Consider the following 24553-nt stretch of genomic DNA (forward strand, 5'->3'; position numbering starts at 1 on the left):
TAAAAGTAAGAACAAATTCGGGTTCAGGTGGGGATAGAGTTTTGAGTTAATATTCTAATATGACTAGTCATTCATTCAAAACATACTAGGAACATTGGAGTTAATGGAAGAAATGGAAGGGAGGAAGGTAGACCAAGCTTCATTTGTCTCCTTCATTCTCACTAACAAATTTAAAAAAAAAAAGGAAGTTTTCCATAAGCTGTAGTCTAACCTACTGCAATTTTTCTTCCAGGAAGAATTCAAAGGAATTTAATAGATTTTTTTTTTTTTTTACAGAATCATAATCAGTAACTATAAACACTGAATTTGTTGTTATGAGAATTCAATCCCTGCCTCCAATGACCTGTCACCTTGAATAAACCCTCACTGAACTTCAGTTTTCTCATATGTAAAATGGGAATAGAAATGATAAAATCACAGAGATTTAGTTAGGATCAAATGAGATACCATATGTAAATAGCTTTATAAAGTTCAAAATCCAATGCAAATGTGTATTTTTATTAAAATAAATAAAAATACTAAAAATATCTGTGTTTTTTTTTCAATTTTACAAACATTTGGTGTGGGAACTTCTTTTTCCAATGAAGATCACAATCCATTTTATGATGTCAAAGTGTCATATTTTTAGAATCAGAAAAATTTTTTTAGGGACCAGCACCTATCCAAAATTTATTTTACAGATGAAAAAACTCAGAGAAGCTCCAGAAAAATTAAGTGAATGGCATAAGATTATGCATAAATGATAAAGTGATAAGTGGCAAAGGTTAAATTTGAACCCAATACTTCATGACTTTATAATCATAATTCTATCTACCATGACACATTACTTCTTATATAAAGTCATGTAATTTTCACAATACCAGTAAAAGAAAGGCAATAGGTCATAGTGCTGGGCAGAAACCCCAAAGCCAGAAAGATTTGAATTCAAATCCTATTTCAAGATCCTACCTGTATGGTCTTGGGTAACTCACTTCATCCCTCCAAGACTAAGCAGAGAGGGTACTTTTCTCTGTTTTTACAAACAGAGCTCCTTTTCCTCTGGGAGCTCCTTTTAATCAGTTACATCACAGGTGTAGCTTCTGTTAACTTCTTTAATACTAATGATAGTTACCATCAGTGTCCTTATTAGAGCTAAATACTTAGCTAAATGAATTGAGATATTAGATGGCATTAGCAGAATAAATCAGTGCTTTTAACATTTGGTCGCTTACTAATACAAAAGTATTTGTATTAGACTCTATGATATGCTGGTAAATGTTAAATAACCAGTTCTCTGAAGAAAAAAAAAGTATGCTCAACAGACTTTTGGGTTTAATTTGCATAGAAATAATATCACTTTTTAAAACGTCTAGAGAATCAGTAGAACAATAAAGGCAATCTGGATCTATATTATTCACTGATTTCTGAGATGTAAATGCTCACAATGAAAATTTTAAAATGGGCGCTGGAAGGATGGTTAGCATTGATTTCAGCCCACTTTTTATTTATTTTTTCTCCCTCTTACTTCCAAGGGTCTAATTCCCAAAGCCTACTTTCTAAGTTCACAATGAATGAATATTTATTGAGAATCAACATCTCAACTTAACTCCATGAAAGAAACCAAATATAAGATGACTTGTGTCCACAGAGAGCATAAGATCTATTTGGAGAAATAGCACAACTTTTTGCAAACCAGGAATGAGAGAATATAGTAAAATGTTTAATTGTAAGATGAAGACAATAAAAGAATATGAAGTCATATAGAACTGAAGAGAAGATCTAGATCTGTGATGATAAAAAATTTTAATCCAAGACATGCACATTATTGTATTTGAAAACTTCACCAATATTTAAGCTCCAAAGATTGATATAACTATTTAAATCCCTTGTTCAGGTTTTCATCACAAACATACTCAATGGCATAGCAAACAATCATAACTTCTTAACTTGTGTTAGTTACTATGAAGAAGACACTGGTACATACATTCCTGCTTGAAGTTATCTCCCTTTTCTCCATATCTGGACCAATACTCTCTAAAAATGGACCTCTAGAATCTATGATCCCACTCCTTGGGAAAGTTAGCATATTCATTTTTTGAGTTCTTGATCTGTGGCCCCATCCTCTCAATTGGTGCTTTAATAAGTACAAATTATCCCAAGTAGTCTAGTAAATAAAATCTACAGCTGACTCCAGATCTCAGACTGTTTCATCTTCCCTTTAAAAAGAAAAAGTTTTATTCATTATGAACTTAAATACAAAAGAAGAAAAAGCAATTTAATTTACACAACACAGTACAGAAAGAAGTTTCAAAATGAAACCATGAATCTCCATTTCACATTGTTTACTTTTTTTGAAAAGTTATGTAAGAATATAACATACTGTTTTAAAAACTTGTCCTGCTTTTCTACATTTCTGAGTTTTTTCTTTGCTGTGTACTTTTTAGTTTATTTTTTCTCCCTCTAATCTTGTGCTAGAGAAGGCCTCCATTTGACACAACTATGTATGTATGTTCTTATATGTATGTATATATATATAAATATATGTGTGTGTATGCATGTGTACATACATATGTGAAACAAGGATGCCCGCTATCACCAATATTAATCAATATCATATTAGAAATACTAGCCATAAAAAAAGAGAAGGAAAAGAAAATGTAAATAATCTGGGAACACTGTGCTAGGAGCCATCCAAGAAGCAAGTCGATGAAAGACTTGGCCTGGAAGTCAGAGAGAACAGATTTCAGTTCTAGCCTCTGACACAAACTGGCCTTAAGAACCTGGGAAAATCCCTTTACGATTCATCCTAGCAGACCTCCAAAAGTATAAGTTTCCTATCAACATTAAGAATGAAAGTATCCCAAATAAATGTATCAGCAACTGAAACCAAAAAAAAAAGAAAAAAAAAAAAAAAGAAATACTAGCCATAAGCTAGCTATAAGAGAAGAAAAATCAAAGGAATCAGAATGGGCAATGGGATAATAAAGCTGTCTCATTTTGTAGACAATATGATGATATACTTGGGAAATCATAGAGGTTAAACTAAAAAATTAGTTGAAACAATAATTTTGGAAAAGTAGCAGGAAATTAAAAAAAATCACATAAATTATCAGTATTTCTAAGAAAACCCTGAAAAAAGAAAGAGGGAGAGATAGTCCATTTAAATTAACTGTAGACAGTACAAAATACCTGGAATTATATCTGTCAAGACAAATCCAGGAACTACCTGAATGTAATTATAAAACATTTTTATACAAATAAGGTAACATTTAAATAATTGGAGACATTAATTGTTCATCTGTGGACAGAGCCAATATAATAAAAATGACAATTATGTCTAAACTAGTCTACTTATTCAATGTCATTCCAATTACCAGAAAAATATTTTATTGAATTAGAAAAATAATAACAAAATAAATTTGGAATAACAAAAGGTCAAGACTATCAAAGAACTTAATGAAAACAATATAAAGGAAGGCAATTTAGCAGTACCAGATTTTAAACTATATTATCAGGCAGAAATTATCAAAATTACCTTGTACTAGTTAAGAAATAGATAGATAAGTGGAACAGAGTAGACATATAATATGGAGTAGAAAATGATTATAGCAAGCTTGTGTTTGACAGATATAAAGACTTAAGTTTTTGAGATAAAAATTTACTATTGGTTAAAATTTTTTGGGAAAACTGGAATGTAGTCTGGTTGTAATTGGGTTATACTAACATCTTACACTATTTCCAAAATAAGCTTAAAATGGATACATAACCAAGATATAAAGGGCTATAACATAAGAAAATTAGGACATAGAACATATTGCCTATGCGATTTATTAATAAATAAGAGACATAGTAATATGGGATAAAAAATGGATAACTTTAAATTTACTTAAAATATTGTACAAATAAAACCTTTACTTTCCATCTAGCTGCCTCACACTCTTTTCAATACTACAAATGGTGGTCATATCTTCATTGTGTGTGTTTGTGATTTTTTTTTTCTGGCTGTTGTAGACAATAATTTCTTTATGGTACAGTAGATATGACAAATTGGTATCTATGGCCTCCAACTCTTTGGTGATAGTAAGCTTCTCTGTACTTAGTTAACTCTCCATGAAAGTCAATCAGTCAAGAAGCATTCATTAAACACTTACTATATACCAGGAACTGTGCTAAACACTGGGAATGCAAGTAAGGCAAGAAAGAGTCATTGTCCTAGAATATTTTATAATCTAATGGGAGAAGAAACATGTAAATAGCTATATATACCAGGTATACAGAGTAGATGGAAGGTATTTGAAAGTAGAGGTTTCTGAAAGGCATACTATCTATTTTCATGCTTATACACAAATCTTTTTTTAAAATTTGTACCTTCAGTAGGAAAAGGATACAATTAACTGGCACTTATTGTTGTGCACCAGGTATACATATGTATACGCATATGCACATACACACACAAATTGAAAGATATGGTTTGTAAACATGTGTTTCAAATTGGCATGATGTGGATTATGGACACGCAAATTAAGGCCACATGATGAGGTCCTGGGTAGCCAGATGGGTTTTAGCTGAGAAAGCCTGAATCATTATAAACAATCTGGAAACCTAGCTACTCTCTGAGGCAAACATGGTGGAGCATTGATGGGATCAACTCAGCTTCAAGTGGGCCTTTTTTTCTTAAGTAGACCTTTAGTTTAATCTTTTTCATTATAGCTAACTCCTTTTTGGGATTAGTTAGGTGTACTAAATGCCATAATAGCTAATTCCTATTAGGGTAACCTGCTTTTAGGGTTAGCCCCATAATCCCTCATTTGCCATGCTTTAATGGCATTTTTTTTGCCAGGGAATTTGTCTTTCCCTCTGTTAATTTCTAAAACCTCCTCTCCTTGCTAAATATTCTATGTATTTAGCTCTGTTTTAGCAGCTTAATAAAATTCCTTGTCCCTTGCTTTGGAAGTGGTCTTTGCCTACAAATTCCTTTGAGTCACCTTGTGAAGCCAGCCCATAACCTCAGTATACTTTTGGGGCCCAACACTCATAAACTCCAACAGCAAGATAACTAGATTTAAAATCAGGAAACATATTTATGACTTTTAGTTTTTCCAAAAATGCTAACAGATCAGTCTCTAAATTGTGGGATGAAAAGACTGAAGAAGATGAACTCTAAAGTATCTTATGGTACTAAATCTTAGAATCCTATTCTTCTAAGTGGTGATGTCAGCGATTTCTAGATGAATTCACTCAAAGCAATTTGAAGAAGTTTCCCTAGAAATAACTTTTGTTGGAGTCCTTAATTTTTATTTTGCTTTTCAACAGTTCTATATTTTATCTCTTCTTTGTCAAACCATGTCTCTCAATTGTAATATTCAGCCTGTCTAGGAAGTATTTCTTGATTTACCTCATTTGGGCCTGTTCTATATTAAGAATCTTGAAATAATAGCTACATTGATTTACTCTAATGTTGCTTTGCTACTATGTTTAACTATTTCTTATGTTTACTATGTTTTCTAATTTTTTCAATTGGAATATAATCTCCTTAAGGGCATGATTATAATTTTTTCCTTCTTTCAGATTATTAAGTATGGTACTGATGAGGTCCTTGGTAGCTAGATGAGCATTGATAAAAATAAAGCAAGGGGAGAGCACTGATAGGCTCATAAGTGGGCTTTTTTATTTTGATTAGGCTTTTGGTTCAAGTGGACTTTTATTATAGTTCCACTTCAGGATGCAGTCTGTGGTAGAATTCTTAGTTTGAATTCTTTATATTGATAAAACCATCATAACTCCATAGATACTGTATCCAATAATAAAGCTTATTATGTCAAACCCCCCTTGAGATTATATTTCCCTATAAATTTCCTTTTTTTAATGTAATTCCCTCACTAACTCATTTTAGGGTGCTAAATCCTTTAGGGGTTAGCCCACCAGTCAGTGGCATAATCCCCTTTCCCCAACTGCTTTTTGGAGTTAATTTGAAGCATCCCAGTAGATTAACATCTATTAGGGCCCTAAATTTCTTTTAGCATTAGCCTCATAATCCCCCATTTACCATCTCCACTAGGAAACTTGTCTTTGTTACTTGTTAATTACTAAAAGACCCTTTTCTGGCTAAAAACTTTATGGATTTAACCTGCTGTTAGCAGTATAATAAATTTTTGCCTCTTGATTTGCAGAAAGTCTAAGCGTACAAATTCTTTTGAGATAGCTGGCAACATTGGCCCAAAATCCCAATATACTTTTGGGTCTCACCCCTGCACCCCATCATTTTAGTGGGTAACCCCTTCATTTTGGTGGCCCAATATTTTAGGGAGAATGTGCACCCCTGTTAACATATTAGAACCCAGCTCACTAATTGTCTGCAAAATATTTGTGACCTTATTATTTGTCTTCCAGATCTCCAGTTTAGAGTGCTAAAAACAAAAACAAAAACAAAAACATTTGTACTTTGTAACGTCTTAAAAGTTTTACTAGTCATTTCTAGCACTCTATGATTTTTATTTTATCTAGGTTTTCAATAAGTTCTCTAATTAGGCTTGTTCACTTCTATTTTGTTTATCTTTGTATTACAGGCAACAGCAATATGTGAAAATAGAGTAAAATGGAGAGAAGTCATTCATCGTATTTTCTGTCACTGAGTCACCACAGCAAAAGGAAGGAGGCCAGGGCAAATACAAAACAGTTTCAAAGGTTTTGGATTAAAATGAATTGGACAATTTGAGAAAAGTGACTATTCAAAAAGTTTAAAATTATAGCTCTGTTTTCCCCTACTACACTGACAGAACCTAAAGGAGCCTCTTTGACCAACTTAATGACTTTGATAAATGAAGGGGTGTTGTTGCTTTTCTAGGTCAGATGGAATCAGACCATAGTACTAACTGTGAAGATAAGAAAAGTAGCCAAACCAAATTGGCATTGGGTGGCAATGGTGATTCTGATGGTGAAACACAGTCTTTTCCCTAATACAGCAATTGAATCCAAGGGAAAATCTCAAGATTTTCCAAAAATGTCACTTATGCTAGACACATTTAGGAGCTAAGCACATCTGGAGACTCATTACATATACCAAAGCACATGAATTATTAAACATGTCATCTGTGCTATACATCAAAATGGGGGGGGGGAGGAAGCTTGCAAGACTTTAGAAAAATGTACAAACATTAAACAGGAATACATATTTTCCAAGTTGGTGCTTGCCTTATTGGAAGTGGTTTGGAACTATTTACAAGTTGTGCTTTCCTTCCTTCCTTCCTTCCTTCCTTCCTCCCTTCCCTCCTTCCTTCCTTCCTTCCTTCCTTCCTTCCTTCCTTCCCTCCTTCCTTCCTTCCTTCCTCCCTTCCCTCCTTCCTTCCTTCCTTCCTTCCTTCCTTCCTTCCTTCCTTCCTTCCTTCCTTCCTTCCTTCCTTCCTTCCTTCCTTCCTTCCTTCCTTCCTTCCTTCCTTCCTTCCTTCCTTATTTTCATCTTTCTTTCTTCCCTTCATTTTTCTCTTTCATTCTTTGTTCTTTGTTTCTTTCTCCTCTCCTTTCTTGTCCCCCTCCTCCATCTCTTCTGTTTCTTGATCCATCCATGAACCTATCCATCAATTTATCTGTGTCACACATACATACACACATGCACACATGCATTAATCATAGAAATGAAGGAAATAGTATCAAACCATGATACTATTGAGCATAGAGATATTGAAATAAAGTATTTCATTCTTGCTTAGTGCTTTATGCTATATAAATTCTCTTCACATATATTATGTGTTTTGATTTTTATAATATCTCCATAAAGTAGATAGGCCAAATATAATAATCTTGATTTGATGAATAAGCAAACTGAGATTCTGAATTGAATTGCTTGCTAGAAGCTGGTGAATCAGGAGCTAAAACCTACATTTTCCAACACCTGGTTGAATTTGTGTTTTTTTAATTAGAATGTGAATTCCTTAAAATATTTGTGTTTTTAATTTCTGTTCATAGAGCTTTCAAATAATAAAATGCTTGATAAATATCTCTTCCCTGACCTTTTCCCCCAATTCATTTACTTTTTCCTAGTTGAATACTCTTTCTACTATGTAGCATACTCATGCAATTAAGTCATTATCAACCTGCAGGGAAAATGTAAACACAGAAGGGAAATATTCAAATATTTAAATAGTTGTTCTATTTTTGTTCTCTTCTTTTAGAATGTGGGCTTCCCAAGTGCTGAGATGTTTTATTTAATTGTTTGTTTGTTTTGTCTATTTATTCAACAATTCATTCATTCATTTCTTTATTTATCTACTTTTTTATTTATTCATCCATCCATCCATCCATCCAACCACCCATCCATTCACTAGTTTGTTTCTGCTTTTTTTTTGTATTGTGACCACTCAGCAAAGTGCCTGCTACATTTTGATTAGTTGTTTTTCAGTCCTTTGGCTCTTCATGACCCTTTGGAGTTTTTCTTGGAAAAGAAAAGGGGAGTGGTTTGCCATCTCTTTCTTCTGATCATTTTATAGATGAGAAACCTTAGACAAACAGGATTAAATTACTTGCCTGGGGTCCTTCAGCTAAAAAGTGTCTGAGGATGAATTTAAACTCAAGAAGAGGAGTCTTCCTGGCTCCAGACCTGGCACTCTATTTGCCACCTAGCTGTCTGATATATAATAAATATTTAATACGTATTTATTAATTGATTGTGTAAAACAAGGTAGATCTGAAATTATATGTAAGTTCTGTTTTTTACAGTATTACACAAACTGATGTCCTCCAAAGAAAGGAATGTAAAGTTTGGGCTAGCTCCCTGGAGGTGTCAGGATCAGACAGAGTCAGGATCAGCAAAAGTCCTTGGTCTTTAGGGAGAGAAGTGAAGGAGATGGACAAAACTGCTAAGTGTTTTGCCAAGGATCCTTCCTTGATTCTAGAGTCCAGAATCTCCATGAATCTCCACACTTTTCTCCTCCTTATCTTGAGGCCAAGTGAAGTTCTCTTGCCTCTCTCACTCCACCCCTTAACCTACACTTCTCTTAACCCCACAATTCCCTACAATTCTCTTAACCCCAAGCATTGAGCTAGCATCAAGTGTGAGAAGAGAAATTCCAAGCATATGCTAATGGAGTTATTGCCCAATAGGTAATAGCCTTAAGTGCTTAGCTGTCTGATTCAAGTACACCTTTTAAGAGTTTCAGCCCTTTACAAAGGGAGTCTTAATTCTGTTCTAGTAGGGAAAGCAAGATAGTGAGTACAACTTATAGGGCAAAATGAAACAATTCCAAATCAGTGTGCTCCTCTACAAAATGACCCTGATGGGAGGTTGTATTCCAAAGGTATCACCATTGTAGAGAACAAATTTTGAGCTCCTTTGGGAGAAATGCCTTCACAGCCTGCAGTATATTATTCAGCACTTGATTCTCTAAAACTGACAAAATACATTCCAAGCCAAGTTTCATGAATAATATGTGGACTAGCCTGGATTATTGCACCTGGTAAAAAATAAGACATGACCCTAAAGTAATGAGAATCATTTTCTTTAGTGGCTCATAAACTGTCTCCAAAGATGGTTTGAGCAACAGCAGCATAATTGAAACAAGAATATAGCTTCCCAAGGTGACTACTCTGAAGGAGACAGCACTATTTCAAATGAATAAATCTGGTGTGCTTATTTTTTTAAAAAATCATTATTGTTATTTCGGAATATAAATTTGTAGCAAAAATTATTTCTCCCCTCTCCCCTCTCCCCTCTCCCCTATTCCCTCCCTCCCACGGTGACCTAAACATGAGAATCCATGAAACTTAAAATCTGTAATATTATACCTCCTTCTCTCTATAAAGTGTCTTTCTTCCTCAATTTATTTTTCTCATCTTATTTTGTATTTTCCTTTGGAAATGTACATTGATACATTGATACAGATTTCCTCTTAAAAATCATTCGAATGTTTTAGTCAATTTGCATTTTAGGTCCTTTTTACTATGCACACAAGGAAAAAAAATGTTATGTTCTCAGTCTCTCTGAGAATCTAAAGACAAAATACACATAAACATACATATACCCAATACACAGGTGTTACACACATGTACACATATAAAATGTATGTTTATATGTGTATATGCACACATATAAAATAGAAGATAATCTTAGAAGCAGGGAAGTGAGGGCGTGAAGGTAGTCTGGGAAAAACTTGGGGAAGGTGGGAACTAAGCTGTTCTTTGAAGCAAGCTAGGTAATTCAGAAAGTAGAGGTGAAAACAAACAACTTTCAAGCATAGAGAATGACCACTGAAATGCTGAGAGTAAGGAAATGAAATATTGAATTTAAGGAATATGTATATGTGTATGTATATATTCTCATATGTATGTGTATGTGTAAATTATCCAATGTGATCACAATCTGCATATGTGTGTGTGTGTGTGTGTGTGTATATATATATTATATATATACATATACATATATATATATATATATATATGATTCTGTCTACAACACAAACATGGTTATCCACACAGTATATGAACATACATACATGTATACACAGATACAAGCACATAATACACATATAATTGTATGCAACTATATGTGTGCATAAACATATACACATATGCATATATGCATGCATGCATATGACTATGAGAATAGCAGATAGAATGCTGGTCCTGAAGTCAGGAAGGCACATCTTCTGGAACTCAAATCTGCTCTAATATACTTACTGGTTATGTGACTTGGAGCAAGTCAATTAACCAATTCCTTATTTGTAAAATGAATTAGAGGGAGAAATGGCAAACTGCTCTAGAATCTTTGCCAAACAAACAAACAAACACAACCCTAAATGGGTTCATAAAGAGTCAGACCTGACATCTGTATACATATGTCTGAGCATACACATGTATAATATTCATATAAAATAATATTTATATGCAATGTAAAATATATGAAATAATATTTAAGCATATGCACCAATGTATATGTATATATTATATCATTTATGTGCAATTAGATGTACATATACACATATAAAATACATATAATTGCATTTGATCCATATAAATTTGAACATATCTATTCATATAGCACTTGACAGTTTTTAGTGCACTTGATAAATGATAGTTGTTTTCAATAAACATGCAACATTCAAGAGAGAGCTATGAAGTAAAAGGTTAAAGAATCAAAACTCTACTATCTGCCTTATTCCCTCTCCACAATTCCTATTCATTGATACAGCTCTCTGAAGCTCTGCCATGAGACTTTATGGAAATGATAGAATCCAATAACCAATTTTTTGAAGGCCTGAAGAAAGAAGGTACTTGGGACTACCCATGTCCTTGATGTATTACTGTATCTCTACTCAGACATGTAACATTTCTTTTCAACTAGTTTCTTTTTGGACAAATAGGATAAAGGTAGTTTTTTTTCAAAGTACTGTTAGTGGATTGTACTTTAAAACACTACCAGGCCTGTTAATTATTTCATGAAACTATTGAGAAATGGAAAGAGCAGCAGGCAAGCCTTTAGATGGAAAGGAGGAGTTAGGAGCTAATGTTTCAGTTTACTGAGAAGGGTGTTTGAAAATGAAAATGTATTAAATTTTCACCAATAATAAGCAATAATGCATATAGTCTCTCTTCATATAAACCTTACTTAAGCATCTTTGGAATATAAACGTGAATGGTTTCTTTTAAAAAAAAAGAGTTATATGCTAAAGTGCTTCAGTTTCCATCTATAATTATTAATATAATACATTTATAATATCAAAGTAGTTATTGTTCAATTGTGCCTGATTCTTTGTGACTTCATTTGGAGTTTATTTTTGTTTGTTTGTTTTGTTTTTTTGGTGGCAAAAATACTGAGTGGTTTGCCATTTTCTTCTTCAGTTTATTTCACAGATGGAGAAACTGAGGCAAAAAAAATTAAATAATTTGCCTAAGGTCATATAGCTATTAAGTGTCTGAGGTTCAATTTAAATTCATAAAAATAGGTCTTCCTCAGTCTAGACTCAGCATTTTATAGTTATTACACTATCTGAGGAGGGGGTGAACTCCTCACCTCTTAATACAAAGCCTAAACAGAGTTATACTAGACATACCCTGGAACCTGGACTATTATTATAAACCAGGTAATCCTAGATTTAAAAAAAATCTTTTTTTTATTTTCAAAATGTATATAAAGATAGTTTTCAACATTCCCCTTGTAAAAACTTTGTGTTCCAATTTTTTCTCCCTTCCTTCCTCCATTCCCTCCCTTAGATGGCAAGTAATCAAATATATGTTGAAAATATGCAATTCTTCTATACACAATTATCATGGTGCATGAGAAAAATCAGATTAAAAAGGAAAAAAATGGGAAAGAAAGCAAAAATCCAGGAAAGAATAACAAAAAAAGCTGAAAATACTATGTTGTGATCTATACTCAATTCCCACAGTCCTCTCTCTGGGAGCAGATGTCTCTCTCCATCACAAGATCATTGGAATTGGCTTGGATGACCTCATTGTTCAAAAGAACCACATCAATCAGAATTGATCATCATATAATCTTGCTGCCTCTGTGTACAATGTTCTTCTCTTAATTCTATTCACTTCACTTAGATCAGTTTATGTAAATCTCTCCAGGCCTTTCTGAAATCATCCTTCTGATTGTTTCTTATGGAACAAATAATGTAATTGTCAATTTTTAAAAAAAGTTTCAATTCTGATCATAATATGAGTTAATAATGATACTTTTGTATATTTGTACAGCATTATTCTTCTGAAGAGACTTGAGCAATTTATTGGTATTAAGTTGTCATTCCCTCTATAAGGCAATTTGGAACCTTTGCCAGAACATGTCAACAAATCTTTTAGTACAAAGAAACTGGAAAAACAACTAGGATTCACCCCAAAAAAGTCTCTTAGGGATTTAACTAATTCAAAATGCTTGTGGTAAGTGTATTAACAAATGTGTAGTGAAGGCAGCCAATCCAACAAAAGAGAATAATAGGTTCCATTTGTCTCTCATGACACTTTTGAGTGATTTTCAAGGAGGAGGCCAAAGGAGTAATGCCATAGTAATCCAATAAGTGGTTGCCATGACCCTGCCCCCTATGTTACATTGAGGTAGAGAGATTTAAGAGGCAATTTTACATAGCTATGAAAAAGTACCATTTCAAGAGAAAGCATAAGTCCTCAGCTTTTTTGGAGAAAAAAAAAGAAAAGAAAAAAATTGTAAAGTGGTTCAAGTTGCTTTAATTATACAATAAGCACTTAGTTTAAAATGTCTTCACTCCAGTCAAAATTCACATAGCCAGGGAATGGCAAAAACTGAAAGCACTAGATCCCCTATATCTATTTCTTCAGATTTAGTTACCTTCTCAAAGAACTTATCAGTGCCAGCTTTTGACAAATATTTCAAAAAATAGCACAGATACTAGAATATTGACCAAGAAGCCATTCAGTAAAGAAGCCCTCTAACACCTATTTCCTGAAACAAATTTCTTTTAATTTTGACTTTTATTTTTGACTAAATAGAAATGAAAGGTTCAAACAGAAAAGCTAGAAGGCAGTTTACAAGAATGTATATACATGTACACATTTATACATATATGCACAAACACACATGCATATATACAATACACATATAGGCATGTATTTATGTGCATTTATACACATATATGTATATATGTATGTGTATTTATTACCTGTGTACCTATCTATCTATCTATCTTGTAGTAGAGTGCCAAGCCTGAAGTCAGAAAAACTGATTTTTTTTGAGTTCAAATATGGGCTTAGATACTTATTAACTGCATGATCCTAAGCAAAGTCACTTAATATTATCTGCCTATATGCTGCCTATACCAGCAAGCCTTTTAGCTGATTGATAGTGCTTGAGTCCAGCTGTAGTCTATTGTTTTTCAGACACAAATCCAAGTCAGGTATTTACAGAACTCATACAAGCATATTAGACTTTGTCCTTAATTGAAACACATTGAGAGCACTGAAAGCTTATAGTTCCCTGACTTTAATTGTACCTGATATCTTAAAATAACATGAATCTCAATACATCAAGAAAGCAGTAAAATATCAATACAGATTTCCCCTCTAGAACACCACAGATTCTGACCTTATTATTAAATCCCAAATCAGGAAATAGGTTCCTGATATATAAATAAATAATACAATTAATTTTATAATTTTATTATAAACAAACAAAAATTCTCACAAAAAAGCTATTTATAGTGCTAGGATTCACTCAAATCACAAACCAGTGGAAAATAATCATTCTAAAACATACATACATAAAAAAATCAAACATAAGAATAATATACAAATTCAGCTAGAATTCCTGGAAAAGAAGCAAGAATATTTTAAAAATTTAAAAAAAAATTTTATAAATGAAATGGGACTGTTAGAAAAGAAATGGATTTATGAAAGAAATAATTGGAAAAAGAATCAAGATCTTAGTACAAAAAGTACAAAATCATGCCCAAGTAACAATTGTTTGAGAATTTGAGAATACATTTTAAAAGCCATGAGATACAAAGAAATATCAGAGCAAATTTGGAATACTGAAAATAAGAGAAAACTTAAATTGTCTCATAGTAAAAACAACTGATTTTGGGGGGGGGGGAGGATTAAAGAGAAAAAAAGAAGAATTGTACTACTGAAAGCTAGGATTAAAAAGGAAAAAAAGCTTAGACACCATATTTCAAAGATCCTTTGAAGAAAAACACCCAATTTTTTTAGAGTCAGAGAGAAATATAGAACTAGAATCCTCTGGTCACTTCCTAAAAGGAATTCTAAAATGAAAATTTCCAGGAACATAGTAGCAAAAATCAGAATTTTTAGATTAAAGAAAAAAAATTGCAAACAGCTAGAAAGAAAAAAAAAAATCACGTGTTTACAAGCCTCAGTCAGAAGTACACATGATTTAGGAGCCACTATTTTGATGAAAGAGAGCTTGGAATAAGTTATTACAAAACTTTAGGTTTATAGATAAGAATAGGTTACCTAGTAAATTGATTATAATCATTTTTCAAGATGGATCATTAATATAATAGAGAACTTCCAATCATTTATTTTATTTCAAAAACATTAACTGTGCTTTTGAACTTTGAACTTTGAAGTTCAAACACAGGAAATAAGAGAAGTATTTTTAAAAAAATAGGCAGGAATCAATAACCATAATGAACTAAACAAGGATTAACTGCTTAAATTCTATATGGGAAGATTATACATGTGTTCCTTTTGAACTTCGTGTTTAGGATTCATGTAGGGAGTCTAATTTGATAGAAATCCTGGATTGGTTTTGTTGACTTTTATCTTGAAATAATAACATAAAGAAAGGGAAGAAGAATATACCGAAAGGAGAAGAGAAAGAAAAGTTGGGGAAATTATTTTATATAATTAGGATGTGAAGGTACATATTCATATAAACAAGAAGGAAGTGGGGAGAGGTTAGTGACCTGACAATTGCACCTTATTCTTATCTGAAATGGATAAAATGAGGGAAAAATACTCCCCCATGTCCACATCATGCCCTCATACACAGGTTGAGTAAAAATGACATTTTCACTCAACAAGGAAACAGGAAGGAAAAGGAAAATGGGAGCAGGTAGGATTAGTAGAAGACAGGTTAACACAGATATAAGTAAAATAAATCCTAACTAATGATGTTCAAAATATTTATGGATTTTTTTAAGGTAGAAAAAAAATGAGAATATGAAAAGGTACCTGTAAATTAGGAATTATGGCATATGAATGTGAAGGAATGTTATTGCGCTACAGGAAATGAAAAGAGGGCAATTTAAAAGAAAAAAAATCTAGAAAGACTTCTATGAACGGATGCAGTTAATAGAACAAGGAGAATATATTTTTTAATTGTTATAAAATCAAAGTAGTAAACAAATGACATTGAAAGAATTAGAATTCTGATCCAGAGCTCTGATGGGGATTCCAGAGGACTAATGTTGAAACATGCTACCCATCTTTAGTTAGGTGAAGGATTCAGAATGCAGATATGCCCACATAGTCATATAAACACACAATACACATAATACCTTTGTCAGGAATATAATATGTCTATTCCTAGAGTACATATACATGTATATTATATCATGTATATTATGTTATAAATAATGCACATATATAAATACATATTTTTTTGGAATATGGCTTATGAGAAAATTTGTTTTCCATGATTACATGTTTTTTAAATTTTGTTCAATTATATTAAAAGTCAATTTCAAAAATTCATTTAAAAAAATTTGGATTCCAAATTTTCTTATTCCCTCATTCCTGTAACTCCTACCTAAGATGGCAAGAAATTTGATATAGATAGCAAACATGTTTTCATATTAGTTATTTTTTGAAAGAAAACACAGATCAAACACACATACACACACACACACATCTAACCATTCTCCACCCATCTACCCCCCCACATATGCATGGGACAATATGTTTTAAATTCCATTCAGACTTTTCTTCATTACAAATCTTTCAAGATTATCTTAAAATCTTTGTATTGCTGAATATAGCTAAATCATTCATGGTCATCATTATACAATTGTGGTTGCTTTTTACAATGTTTTCCTGGTTTTGCTGAGTTCATTGTTCATGTAATTTTTCCTGGTTTTTCTCAAAATATATTGCCCATTATTTTTTATAGCACATTAGGGAAACTATTCCATGCTCACCTAATTTGCTTATGGTAGCATCCCTTATGTCTCAATCAATTGCCTATTCCAATCCTATCTTGGTATGAGTTGTTCATTTATATCTATTTTCTTCCAAACTGCTTTTTTTTGGTTTTTCTAGCATTTTTTTGGTCAAATAGTGACTTCTTGTCCCCAAAGCATGATCTTTTCATTTATCAAGGTCTATCTTATTTTGGCCACTTATTATCTACTGTATACTGTGTACTAAATCTTCTCCACTGATTTCTTAGCCAGTATCAGATTATTATGATGATTACCTCTTTATAAAATACTTTGAGATCTGATGTAGCTAAGCCACCTTCCTTCTCATTTTCCTTCTATGAATTGCCTAAATGCTCTTGACTTTGTGTTTTTATAGATTAATTTTGTGACTTTTTCTGGCTTTATAAAACACTTTTTGGTAGTTTGAATAAGTAAATTAATTTAGGCAGAATTGTCATTTTAATTATATTGGCTCAGTCTAAATGTGAGCAATTATTATTTTTCCAGTTGTTCACATTTGAATTTAGTAGTGTGAAAAATGTTTTGTGATCATATATAAATGGTTTTATATTTATTAGTATTTATTTAATTATATTTAAATAATTTTAAATTTAAATTAAATAAATTTTAATTTAATTTAGTTCAATTATATTTAAAATGGTTTCTAGGCTTCTCTTGACAAGTTAATTCCCAAGTTTTTTATAGTCTCTATAATTATTTTAAATGAAATTTATCTCTTTTGTTGGATTTTATGAGTAATTATGGAAATGCTGATGAATTATGTGGGTTTATTTTATATGCTGCAACAATGCTAAAGTTCTTAATTATTTCAAATAGATTTTTTTTAGTAAATTTCTCTAGTATTCTCCTATTATACCATCATATCATCTGCAAAGAACAACAATTTTATTTCTTCATTGGTTATTCAAGTTTCTTTATTTACTTCTCAGATTGCTATAACTAGCATTTCTGGTACAATATTAAATTGTGGTGATAATGGAATTTCTTTACCAATAATCTTTTGGGAAGGATTGTAACTTATCCTCAATATAGATACTACTTGCTAATGATTTTAGATAAATACAACATCATTTTAAGAAAGATTTTATTTATTATCCCTTTTAGTGTTTTGTAAAATAAGAATGAGCATTATATTTTCTCAAAAGCTTTTTCTACATCTATTAAGATAAACACCTTATATCTGTTGGTTTTGTTATTGAGCTGGTCCATTATGCTGATAATTTTCCTAATGTTGAACCAATCCTGCTTTCCTGGCACAAATTTCACCTTCGCATGGTATATGATCTTTTGATATATTACTTTTATCTCCTTGCTAGTATTTTATTTAAAGAAATTACATTAGAATTCATTAAAGAAATTGGCCTATAGTTTTCCTTGTTTTTGCAGTTTAGTTATCAGCATCACATTTATATAATGAAAAGAATGGGAGAATTCCATATTTGCCTATTTCCCCAAATTATTCACATAGTATTGGGATAAATTGTTCTTTAAATGTTTGGTCAAATTCATTTGTGAATCCATCTGGTTCTGGGGATTTTTTCTTTGGGATTTAATTGATGGCTTGTTCAATTTTTTTTATTTTACTAATTAAAATTTAAGTGTTTACATACTTATTTAAATACTCTAATTCATCTTCTGTCCATCTGTGCAGTTTGCATTTTTAGTAACTATTAATCTTTCTTTTTAAATTTAGATTGTTAGATCATTGGCATGTAACTGAAAAAATAGCTCCTAATTTTAAATTTCCTCTTTATTGTTGGGGAGTTCACCCTTTTTATTTTTGGTAATTTGAGTTTCTTTTTAAAATAAAATTAATGAATGGTTTATCTATTTTATTGTTTTTTCACAACAAGTCTCTAATTTTATTCATTAGTTCAATGGTTTTCTTACTTTCAATTTTATTAATCTCTCCTTTGATTTTCAGTATTTCCAATTTGGGTTTAAGATAGGATTTTAAAATTGTTCTAATTTTTTTTTTTAGTTTTTTTGCCTAATTTGTTGATATAATCTTTCTCTGTTTTGTTGATGTAATGATATAGGAGCAGCTAGTTTGTGAGTTTGTGTGGGAGATAGAATGACTTTACTTGTATCAGCCCATTGTTATCTTCCTATTTTACTCCCCTGAAGAATAAGATATTTCCTAACCCAATGAGTATATATGCTATTTCTTTCATCCAGTTCCAATGATATTAATGTTCAAACATTGCCTGCCATTACTCCCATTTCCTCACTACTATAAAAACATTTTTGTCACTCTTTTAAGTGATATAACTTACCCCCATTCTATTTCTCCCTTCACCTATTTCTCTGTGTATCCCTCTTTCTCACCCTTTAATTTTTTATATATCATTCCATCATAGTCAATTTACATTCTCTATCTCTATTTATCTTTCTATCTATCTGTCTGTCTATCTATCTATCCATGCCTTACTGTCCCAACAATGATAAAGTTTATCTTTCCATTTGGAATGCAAATAGTTTAATCTCATTGAATTCCTTATGATTTCTTTTTTTCCTTTTTATGCTTTTCTTGAGTTATGTATTTGAAAATTAAATTTTCTGTTCAACTTTTGTCTTCTTATTAGGAAAAATTGAAAGTCCTTTATTTCATTTAGTTTTCAATTATTTCCCTGAAGGATTATATTCAATTTTTCTGGGTAAGTCATTCTAGACTCTTTGCCCTTTAAAATATCTGTGATATTCCATATCCTCTTTTCCTTTAGTACTGAAACTGATAAATCCTGTGATATACTGCCTATGACTCCATGATATTTGAAGTACCTCTTTCTGACCGCTTGCAATATTTTCTCCTTTACCTGGAAGCTCTGGAATTTGGCTACAATATTTTTGGGAGTTTTATTTTGGGATCTCTTTCAAGAGATGATTGGTATATTCTTTCAATTTCTATTTTATTCTCTGGTTCTACAATATGAGGGCAGTTTTGTTTCATAATTTCTTGAATTATGGAATCTAGGCTCTTCTTTTTTAAACATGGCTTTCAGGCCATCCAATAATTCTTAAATTATCTCTCACAGATCTATTTTTCAGGCAATTGTTTTTCCAGTGAAGTATTTCACATTTTCTTTTATTGTTTCATTCTTTTGATTTTGCTTAGTTGTTTCTTAATATCTCGTGTTCTAATTTTTAAGCAATTATTTTCTTCTGTGAACTTTTTGCCCAATTCTGCTTTTTGAGAAGTTATCTTCTGTGAAATTTTGCACATATTTTTTTTTCATTTTGTAATTTCTTTATTGAGGTGTTTACTCTTTTTTAATGATTCTGTTTATCACTCCCATCTCTTCCAATTTTTCTTTTTATTCTTATATTTGGTTTTAAAAGTCTTTTTGTAGTTCTTCCATTAATTTTTTTTGGGAGGAGGTGTGAGACCAGTGCACTTTTTACTTTGAGATTTTACATGTAGCCATTTTGGAAGTTTTCCTCTTCTGAATTCTCCTCCCCCCTTTCCTTTCACCTTAGTAGATTTCTATGCTCAGGTTCTTTTTTATTTTGTTGTTTTTGTATGATTTAAAGAGAGGTGCTGTCACTTTTCTCCTGGCTTGTGCTATGCTCTATGCCTTCTAACCAATTATCTAACTTCTTACTTTGGGCTTAGTGTTGTGGAAATCATTGCTGCTTGAACCAATCACCTTCTAGGCCTGCTGCTTACCTGTCAGGGCATTACTGGTTTGACTTATCAAGGTGCATTCTGTTGCTGGCTTTTTGGACATATTGCTGATTTCCTAAGATAGGAAACTACCTTATATCTGAACTGGATTGTATTCCATTCTCATTCCAAAAATACAGACCTTTCCTGTTTACCTTTTAAATTGACTTGGGCTGGAATACTATTCTATTCCCCCCTCCCTTTTTTTTTCTTTTGGTTCTGCTGCTCCAAAACTAATTTTTAATTAATGTTCTTTGGAGAAAAATTTTGTATAGTTCAAATAATTGCTGCTTTTACTCCTTCTTGTCTCTCCCTCTTTCAACTACACTTACTTTTAAATGCTGATTTTATTTTTCTTCCTTTATCCCTAATTGAGTGTGGGGATAGGAAGGGGAAAGGCAGAGATTTTGCCTGAATGAAATTTTTTTTTCTAAAAAGAAATTTTTGTGAAGTATATTCATTCATCCTCTATTAAGAGGAGAGTCACATACGCATCTTTTAACTACTTTATTGCTTTAGTATCATTGGCAGCCATTTCTAAGAGTTTGGAAGGCGTTACTTTTAATCTAGATCAATAACTAGTTGAGGTGATCCTATGAAAAAGCAGTATACAGCTATCCAGCCTTATGACATAGTTTCATTTAAAACAAAAATATATTTCTAATTAAAGCCTGTGCTTCTCTGCATAAAGGCCAAGGGTGCTATTTTAGGATTGCTATGCCCTTCTAAGGAACCATGGGGTCCTTCTGACATTAGTATTCCTTGCAAGATAAAGGCTGTTGTTGCTATGGAGATCACTAAGCAGGCATGCTCTCTGACACTATCTGGGACCCTCAAGACTGCAGTGGGAGATAGTAGTTCCCACAGATGGACAAAACTGCTATGTTTACACTAGGCTAAAAATACAAGCTCCTTTTTATTAAAGAGGAAAAAAAAAGAACTTCACATTATCATCCATTAAGGCAATGGACATTATCACAGTCTGACAAAGAGCAAGCTTTAATCTATAGATCTATAGTGGTTTTGTGGGGTCTTGGTTTTAGAAAAAACTGGAAAGAGAGGGGAAGAGGAATATTCTAGAAGAGGAGGGAAAGGCAGTTTAGGGAATGAGAGTAATGGGAGTATAGAAGTAAACCAATATCTTGGTACTAGGAATTTTTAAAGGTGTTATTGAGACTAGTAGTTTTCTCATATCTGTATCTGGTGAGCCATAAAAGAAGTGATGGTATTACCCAGATTCTTTCAGTATTCTAATTTAAACCACACAATTTATTCCTGCAAAAATACAAGCGGCAACTCCTTTATGTAAGGAGTTTTCATTTTTCTTTTTGAAGCAATTGAGGTTAAGTGACTTGCCAAAGTTCACATAGGTAGTAGGTATCTGAGGCTAAATGGGGTTGTTTTTATGAATTCCTGGAGGCAAAAAAGTACATGGTGATATAGAAAAGTTTTCAGGAATTGAAGGTCACCTCCATGCCACAATGTGGAATCAGAGAAAGATTCTAGGAGGAAAATGGATATTAGGGCAGAAATTTCTTTTCTTCAAGTATACAATATAAATTCTTTCCATGTGATTCTAAATAATTGTTATAGTAAGAGTGCTGAATTCTACTAAGACTGTTTATATGTCTTTCTCTAACTCTTTCAGCCAATCACATTTCTGAACTTTTGTATAAAAATAAGCTAAAGTGTGATTGACTGTAAGAACAAGAGTTAAGCCTTCTAGAGTTGGATCTAGGGTCATAAATGGGAAATAATGGAAACGGGAGGAAAAGGAGGGAATTTCTCTTCTGAGTCTGTCTATTTCTGTGTCTTTCTATCTCTGGTTTTGTTTTGCTTTGTTTTCTTTTGTTTTGTCCTTGGTTTCTCCATCTGTCTGTCTCTCTCTGTTTTTTATTTTTCTCTGTCTCTCTCTCTCCACTCTTAAATCCAATTAGAAGATTCCCTATCACAGAGAATTTTGATACTGTCACTGAAATTTTATGAAAACACAAAGAATCATGGGACTGACATTTAAATGTTATAGCAGAGACAGTGTGTGAGACACTGAGTATGGAATAACAGAATTTCATTCTGAAAGGGACTTGAATAGTTATGTGCTAATAGTAAATGAGTCTGAGAGAAAATGGCAGCTGTCATTAGAGAACAAGTTTGAAATAAAGTTACTCATCTTTCTAGAGAATCTGGAAAGGCAATTTCAGAAAACTTACATTTAACTGGCACTCCAAAAGGAAAATGAGGAAGTTCAACTGTCATTCCTAATGAGAATGGAACTAAATTGTCATATTTTGAGGAAAATTCAAGAGAGGAACTGAGAAATTTTAATTGCTACTGAGATATTTTATTCCTTAGTGAGATGAACAGTTAATTCATATTTTGGGGGAAAATGGAATAAAATCTCAAATGGAGAGGGACAGATTTTAACTACTTTCTGAAGAGAACCAAATGCCACATTATAGTTCCCATATTTTGGAAGAGTTGTTAGTGGGTGAGAGGAATTCTACTCAGTGACATCTTATTTGCCCTGTTTTTCTTTTTTTTTTTCTTTTTCTTTTTTTGGTTTATTTTTGTTTTGTTTTATTTTCAGATAATAGAGATGACTCAGGTTGTAACTGCTGGCACATTATTTAATTATTTAATAATTACAGAATCACATAGCTAATATGTTTGAGCTAGAATTTTTACCCAGATCTTTCTTATTCTGAGGCCAATATACTTTATGCTATTACACTCTATACATTAAACCTTCATATCTCTCATCATCATTATTATTATACCCCTATTATTCCTAATAATCATGATAAATGCCACTATTTACAATAATAATAACACTTATTAATAATAGTGTTTGATATTTGCTAGTTGCTATTTATTATCATTGATTTAAAGATGCAGAAAATAAGGAAAAGGGGATTTAAGCTACTTATCTAAGATCACACTGAATAAATATCAAATTTAAATTCAGTTCTTCCTGACTTTAGATGTAGCATTCTATTCATTGCACCACATAACTACTTACTTCTGAGGAGGAAGAAATATAAAGAAACACATGTGCACGCACACATACACACATTCTCTCTCTCTCTCTCTCTCTCTCTCACTCATACAGGATTCTATAAAGAATTTTCATTCTTTTGTGAAGTACTTTATATAACCTTATTTATTTTCATTCTCACAACAAATTTAGGAGCTAGGTTTTGTTATCCCTATTTTACAGAAGAAAATTGAAACAAAATATTAAAGTTAATAATAATAGCACTTACATAAAGCTGGAAGGCTTGCAAAGCTATTTTTAAATATTATCTATTTTTTTATCATTACAGCTTGAGGAGGGATGTAGTATTATTCTTCCCATTTTATAAATGAGGAAACTGACAACAAATAAGTCTACAAGGCTGGAATTGAATCCATCTTCTCCACTCCAGGTCCAATGCTTTATCCATTGTCCGACCTACCTGCCTAATTTACATAAGTGGTAGGTGACATTCGTAGTAGATTCAGCTCTCTTCATAATTCTTCATAATTTCATCTTGTCTAGCTGTACCATTTAGACAAATTCATTCAGAAGATGGCAAATTTTAATCAGAGGCTGCTCAAGTGGTTTTTTAGAATAAGAGAATAAGGTCGGGGGTGAGGGGGCTGGAATTAAAACTAAGAGATGTAATTTTCTATCTGTTCTGAATAACTAGCCAGAATGCCTCTGCCTTTTGTGTGCCTTATACTGATGAGCTGAGTTATTCAGATTAGCAAGACCACTTATCTGAAGTGACATTAGTGGGGAATTCATTCTAAAGTGACTGATGAGTTGTGTTTCTGTTTTGCAACGGGAATTTTGGCATCACAAGAAGCCACTCAAAATGATGTCTTCATGAGTAGAACATTATTATCTAATAAACTAATTTTTGCTTTCTATTTTCTCTTTGTGTTACATGTATTTTCGTACTTGTTTTGAATAAAGTAACCCTTTGGTGTGCTCTATTATCTAGTCAATAAAGTACAAGCTTCCTATCTTGGTATTAAAAAATTTAAATAATCTGCTCCCCTTTGGTCTTCTTTGGCTTATGTCACACAATGCTCTAAATCATTTAATAGCCAAAATTTGCTAATTATCTATTTGTAAAGAATATTATTGTAGGTCCTGAGAAAAATACAGAGTTTGTATTAAATGTGATTCCCACTCATGTCCTAGAATGATACACACCAATAAATGAAATAGCTAATAACATATTGTAAGTTTATTAAAAAAAAAACACTGCATTTG

General features: G+C 32.2%; 1 long non-coding RNA gene across 1 annotated transcript in view; it reads left to right on the forward strand.

Moving 5' to 3' along the window:
• LOC116421355 overlaps positions 1-24553 on the forward strand; it is a 63865-nt gene that overhangs the window by 13309 nt on the left and 26003 nt on the right. The gene's annotated exons all lie outside the window — the stretch shown is intronic.

The sequence above is a fragment of the Sarcophilus harrisii genome, chromosome 2, assembly GCF_902635505.1.
Source record: "Sarcophilus harrisii chromosome 2, mSarHar1.11, whole genome shotgun sequence".
Lineage (NCBI taxonomy): Eukaryota > Metazoa > Chordata > Mammalia > Dasyuromorphia > Dasyuridae > Sarcophilus > Sarcophilus harrisii.